Source organism: Myiozetetes cayanensis, unplaced genomic scaffold (assembly GCF_022539395.1).
Source record: "Myiozetetes cayanensis isolate MyiCay16 unplaced genomic scaffold, myiCay2020 scf2-11, whole genome shotgun sequence".
NCBI classification, from domain to species: domain Eukaryota; kingdom Metazoa; phylum Chordata; class Aves; order Passeriformes; family Tyrannidae; genus Myiozetetes; species Myiozetetes cayanensis.
Window position 1 is genome coordinate 76,228,898 of NW_026087411.1, and position 6,939 is coordinate 76,235,836.

At 37.5% G+C, this 6,939-nt stretch overlaps 1 non-coding gene across 1 annotated transcript; it reads right to left on the reverse strand.

Annotated features, from left to right (window-relative positions):
- Positions 1-391: 391 nt before the first annotated feature.
- LOC126640833 (U6 spliceosomal RNA) lies at positions 392-504 on the reverse strand. Its single transcript, XR_007629163.1, has one exon. It is a non-coding gene; the product is annotated as a U6 spliceosomal RNA (small nuclear RNA).
- Positions 505-6,939: the final 6,435 nt, after the last annotated feature.

Here is a 6,939-nt window from a genome sequence, read left to right on the forward strand (position 1 = left end):
GACAGACAGACTTCATTTAGCCTAATAAATTAAACAGCCCTTGGGACCACTTTCATATGTTTTGTGCCAATCAGCACAAAGCAGCATAATAATAATGGCCAGTCTTCGCGAGCGAAGATCCGGGGAAGGTCTTTACACCTTCCAGCCTGCGCATTGGATTTTTTAGGTGAGACACAGTGTGAGCGGAACTGAGCCCACCCTTTAATCCTAAGGTTCATCTGCCGGGGCCAAGCGAGCTTGGACGGTGGCAGTGAGGTCCTTAGGACGTAGGTGGGTTGCCTTTAAGGGCTAACGAGCCCCACCTGCCTGGGAGTGGCCCTGACCGGGAATCGAACCTGGGTCTCAGCGGTGATAGCGCCGCGCCTTTACCACTAGACTACCAGGGGCTCCAAAAAATATGGAACGCTTCACGAATTTGCGTGTCATCCTTGCGCAGGGGCCATGCTAATCTTCTCTGTATCGTTCCAATTTTAGTATATGTGCTTGGCTGGAAGGTGTAAAGACCTTCCCCGGATCTTCGCTCGTGAAGACTGGCCAAAGTAGCATAGGTTTTGTTATATTAACCTCCTACCCTTAAAAGAGAGTGGCCAAATTCACATTGTTTATTCAGAAATATTCCTGGTTACTGCTAAATCCCAAACTGTCCAGGAATTGTGTTGCAGAGTACCAGCTGGCCCAGGCCAAATGCATGGTTTATACTGTTCAAACAATTTAATGGCAGGAATACCTGCATGCCATTATCCAGGAATTGTTTAATATCCTACTTTAGATGTAAACTTCTTATACTGCACATACACCACTAAAAAGACAGCAGTGATAAATACAGCAGGAAGATGAATCCTATTCTTCATAACTGTACAGCAGATGATTTATATTCTATGGTATAATCTTACTAAAGAAAAGAGAACTACTGATAGAAATACAAAATAATTGCTGAATATTTTATATCTTTTCTAAATATTCCTTTCCCATGCTTTCTTATGTTTTCAAGTTTTAGTAAGACCTGTGAAGTAACAGAAAGAAAAGCAAGATCTTTAATAGTACTGCTTTGAATTTGCTTGCATTTTCTCATGAAGCTACCAACGACTGTGAATCAGAACTTGTGTTACACAAAAGTGTTAAAATTATATCGGTAAAGAACAATAAATTTTATTCTATGGTAAGCAAAATATTTGGACTATTATATAAATAGGACAAATACTGTGCTCCAAAACTGAATCTTGGGACAGTAACATTATCTCAGATAAACTGTGGACAAGGCACATCATAGCATGAGCATCACCCTCAGGGCACCTCATATTTATCATGCCTACTGAAATATGGAATAATAAAATAAAACCTAACCCAATTACATGATAATGAAATAAAGTTTCAGTTTAAAAAAATGCTTTGGCCTTCTCCTTGTATCCTTATCAATCTGCTAATCTAAGAATGGCTAGTTCTACACAGATCAAATAACTCTAATTGCACAATTACAGTATTAAGACTATTCCATTTACCCAGTAAATTGATTGGCTAAACATACCTAAGTACTTTATTATAATATAGAATTTCATAAGAAACTAAAAACAATGTTGATGTTCAGGACTGATGAGAAGAAAATGCTGGGCCAGGGTTTTAACTAATGTAGATTGGTAAGGATCCACTAACTTAAATGGGCTTTACTGATTTACACTGACTGAAGCACACAGGTGTACTTACCAGTATATTTTGCATATATATTATGCTTTATATATGTACCTTCTTTGATATAATCACACTTCAGCTGATCATGACATTTGTTTTACTGTGTCTAAGATGGGCTCAATTCTAGAGGCATACTGCTTGCAGAGAAGGCCGTCACTTTGCACAATCCTATTAAAATCACTACTTAATTGCTCCAGTAGCAAACTCTTAAAGATTTAGTTGCTTTGTAATGAAGGTAACTAGAAACAATTAGAATGCAAACCTCAAATTTGTGTAACATTAAATGTTCAAACTAAAACATCAGTGTAGGATAAACTTAATCTTTGAAGTACGGGAATGATACTTTAATAGTATTCATCTTTCAAGAATCAATAAATGTTACAGAACAATACTAAGCAACGTGTTTTGCAGTCAGACCATTAAGACACTTATTCTGTGTTTTTCAGAGGAGAAGCAGAACCATATTAGTTCATGTTTCTTCTGTGTCTCAGACTGGAAATTAAACCTCTGTCCATTAGGGGTGATATTTTTTTACTACAAGCGCTCAGAGTATCAAGACTAATGTTGCTTAAGTAGGGAAAATATAATTTATTTTGTTCACTGTAGCATAGTGAAGCAAAATTCAGGAAGACTCTAATGTGAAGTCTCTTTTGTGACATCATTGCAATATTGGTTGATATTGTGCCAATTATTGCTCCAAGATTTTGATATTTATAAATAATCATATAATAGGAAATTCAGTTACCTAAAACCAGTTGGGTAGTTTTTAGATGTCTTAAAATACTGTGGCTGGGCTCTAGCTGTCCCTCTTGAAAGGCATCTATCTTCTGAAGGATTATCTCAAAAGACAATAAATGTTTATGGTTAACTGAATTACATCTTAGATGTTTACATTCAGCTGAGCTGAATTACTCTGCTGATGTTATCAGATAGGTTTTCTTTAAGTACAGACAACCAGCATGATGTTCAGTTGTGTCCCAGTTTAAATGAGACAAGGGTCTTTTGCTGAGGGTGGATTAGGAGGAAAAGACCCAAACTTCTCTTTCTAAACAATTATAAATCCAAAATTAAGAGGCTCCAATTGAAGGAAAACATATTATGGAAAAGGGAAAATAACAACCCTTTATTAAAAGGTATGTGTGTATTAACAGGAACACAAAAAAACCAAGTAAAACAACCAGGCAATACTCCTATACCCACCAATAATCCCCTTCAAGAACAAAACCAATAAACCAGTAAAAGGAAAATTAAATAGTTCAATTTCTTGCACCCTTTGGTGCAGTTCCAGCCACAGTCAGCAGGGGGTGCCGTCGGGTCACTGGAGATGCAAAATTTGTAATGTCCTGTACCATTCACCAGGTGGCGCTGTTGGGTCACTGAAGGTGCAGAACTTGTAGTGTCCTATTGTAGTCACCAGGTGGCGCTGTTGGATCACTGGAGGAGCAGAACTTGTAATGTCCAGTGCCCATCACCAGGCAGTGCTGTGAGATCCTTGGCTGCCACCAGGTGGGTTGGAGGAAGGGGAAAAAACAACCCCCCCAGAGTATATCGGAGAAAAAACAACAAAAAAACCTCGATTCCCCTTTCCACACTGGGAAAAGGGGGAGGAGGAGTAAGGGGGAAGGAAAAAACCAGCAATAAAACAGAAAGTTCTCCCAATGGAAGAAAACTCACGAACTTCAGCTGGTTAGGATTAGCTTTAAGCAGGGCCTGCAGCCAGCAACAGCTGAGAAGAGAGCAGCAGCCAACTCCCCTCCGGCAGGAAGAAAGAAGAAACCAGGCAGCTCTGCAGCTTGCAACAGGTCCTGTGCCCACCGGCACACAAGCCTCTCCTCCCCACCTCCTTCCAGCCACACCTCCCAACCTGAGTTCCAGCCCCACCGTAGCCCCCCAGCTCCTCCCTCTCCTTGCCCAGGAGACGAGAGAAAAAGAACAAAAGGTGGAGTTCCTTATCTGCTCCGTTCCTAGGAGACTAATCTTTTGGCCATTAGCCAACCAGCTAGCCTTTTGTGCTCTTAAGGGCTTATCTTGATGGCTCCTGGGGAAGGGAGAAAATTTTCTGCCCGGTTTACAAGAGCTAGCTAAAACCACGACAAGTTGTTAAACCTATCTTGTACTGTATTAACAATCTTGTGCATCATCATATATAATTTTTGAGCAATTAAACAAGGCTGAAAGTTATACCACAATAACTACAGGAGATCCATACTTTCTGGAACAAGAACCAGAAGCCAGGTGGGTTACATTAGGATGTTTCAAACATCACTGGATGCCTCTGTTTAAGCAACTAAATCCTACATGCACATCTGTAGATATGAAAACCTAAGTGTTTCACTCTCTGACTGAAAACCCTTCCGTCCTCTGTTGAATACTGATCTTCATAACTAAAGTGCAACAGGATCAAAAAAGGGTAAAACAGTTTATGGCTGATAAAGTAACAGCTGTAACTATCTCTGTATTTGTTAACAGACTTTTATACAAGCAAAGGAAATTACTTTCAGAAAACAATTATTAACCAAACCCTGAAGTCTATGATGTCTCATTTAAGCAAAGGATGAACAAAATTTCTTCATTGAGTTAAGACTGCTTTTTCTAATTTCTACCTTCGTGGTTAAATCATGAACTGTTGTAGCTTGAGTTTACAGAATGATTGTACAGAACAATTCAGAGAAAGTTATCAACTGAGAAATTATTTACATAGTCAAGATCATAATTTTAGTACTTATATAAGGTAGGAGCCCCTGGTGGTCTAGTGGTAAAGGCGCGGCGCTATCACCGTCGAGACCCGGGTTCGATTCCCGGTCAGGGCCACTCCCGGGCAGGTGGGGCTCGTTAGCCCTTAAAGGCAACCCACCTACGTCCTAAGGACCTCGCTGCCACCGTCCAAGCTCGCTTGGCCCCGGCAGATGAACCTTAGGATTAAAGGGTGGGCTCAGTTCCGCGCACACTGTGTCTCACCTAAAAAATCCAATGCGCAGGCTGGAAGGTGTAAAGACCTTCCCCGGATCTTCGCTCGCGAAGACTGGTCATTATTATTATTATATAAGGTAACTGTACCAACAGTTTAATATACACTTAACATATAATATGAGCCTTATCCTGTTTGTCTATGCTTTTTAAGTTTTTAAGGTAGATCTTGGTTTAGGCACCTGAAGAGTGATCAAGTGCACCTTTACGAAAACATTGTTGATGAGATTCAGTTACTTACAAGGAACATACACTCTTAATATGCAAAATACATTACTACCGATATAGTCTTTGATAAAGGAGTTTAGACAAAAGATTTCAAGAAAAAGATCATGATTTTGAGGACATCAGTTTTACTGATTCCTAGAGCTGTCTTTTGAGATGTTACCGTCTTCCAGCCTTATCACAGATATATAGGGAAACCATTTTCTGTTAACCTGTGCCAGTTTATAGCATAACACCTTGAGTTTGCTGATCACTGTGACATGGAGTTGCAAAGAGTTTATTTATTCTCTTCTGTAGTCTACTTTGGATATGGATCTCTTTGCATCTCATAAACTACCAGTGATATAGGTATATGGTGGTAGATGTTATGCAGTCCAAGTCCCATCTAGGTTTTCATAAGAGATTAAATTAGAGGTTCAGCTGCACAACAACAGCAGCAGAGAACTCAGGGGCCTGATTCTGATTCCTTGTCAACACAACAAGTTTTCAACAGCTTCATAGAGAGCAATGCACTAATAAGATTTGAAGGATAAGGCTAATGATTAGAAAGACAAGTCCAATGAATAATTAGACATGGGAATAAACACTAATATTCAAAGTTATATTTCTACTTATTAACACACTAAAGGTTGGGAGAATTAAAAGATTTAATATGACATATCACAAAGATAGAGACAACTACTAATTTGGAATTCTGTCATGTTCAATTGAAGTATAATTTTTTTAAAATAATATATTTATATAAAATATGTCATTCAATATACCATTCCCTATATGATAATACTCTCAGTATATTATATTATCACCCATGTGTTATTTAAAGCAATAAAATCGGATTACTTATTGCTTTTTGGAAAGCATATTCAAGAAAATGTTTTTTATTAAAAGAAAACCTAATCTTGTGATGGAAAAATATTAAGCATCAATTTATCTTCTCTGGTTAATTATTTTTCCTGACCTATTTTATATTTTTAATGAATGATTATATTTAATTCACAAGGTTCAATATATTGCAGTTTATTAAAAATGCCTTTTCCTTAATTCAATGTTTACATTAATTTTTCTTACTTTAAATCAAGTAAGGGTGAGAAGTGGTAATTCCTTGATATAAATTAGATTATTGATGGAGAAGCCTGAAGTTTAGGCTTTTTTTTTTAATCCTGCTTTCTCCATGGGTCTTACAGGAAGCAAACATGTACTACATTATTTAAAATCACAGATTTTTAATCAAAATGAGAAGTCTGGAATGTTTCAGGTTTCTTTTCAGAGCTTATCCCTGTAGTCTTCTATCACACAAAACTCAGTGAACCTTCTAGCCTCACAGATATCAAAGCTGAGCCCCTGATTTAGTTCTATACAGGACAGATATCATCGAAAGGCTGAAAGATTCAATATTTAGGGATAGCAACAATTCTTTCTCTTTTTTTTTCCTTTTCTTTTCTTTCTTTTTTTTTTCCTAGAGGTCTCTTGTGTCTGTTTTCTCCCCCTCCCCCATATTGTACGGATACCTACTGTTGAAGTGTACAGACCTGATATTATTACTTTGACGTTCTCTTAAAAGGATTTAAAAAAAAAAATGGCATTATTAGGTCTCTTCCTTCTTCCTCATTTTACTTCCTAAAGAATTTCCTTGCAAATTAAACAATGAATGGACTACTGATCAGGCAGTATAATAACTGGGTTTTAGTGAATAAGAGAAAGAAATATTCTATAAAAATGATTTTGCACTCAAATGAGTTTTCTTCAATAGAGTGAGAAACCATCTTGAAATTTGCCATCAATCATCTTTGATGCTTCTCTTTGATCCATTAAGTCATCCATATTTCTATTACCTGAAAGTTATAAAATTGTTTTTTCTTACATTGAAAAAACAGTTCAATAATGCAGAATCCAACTGCTTTACATTTTATGAAATAAAAAGGGTAGTAAGTAAGGGAAATTTTAGTTTGTTAAAGATTAGTCATCCTCTGGAGGTGAGTTGCTCTCTCTCCATTGGCTGCAAAACATATCTAGTAGAGAAATTTTTGCCAGAAGATTGAATTATAAATTAATCCTCATTCT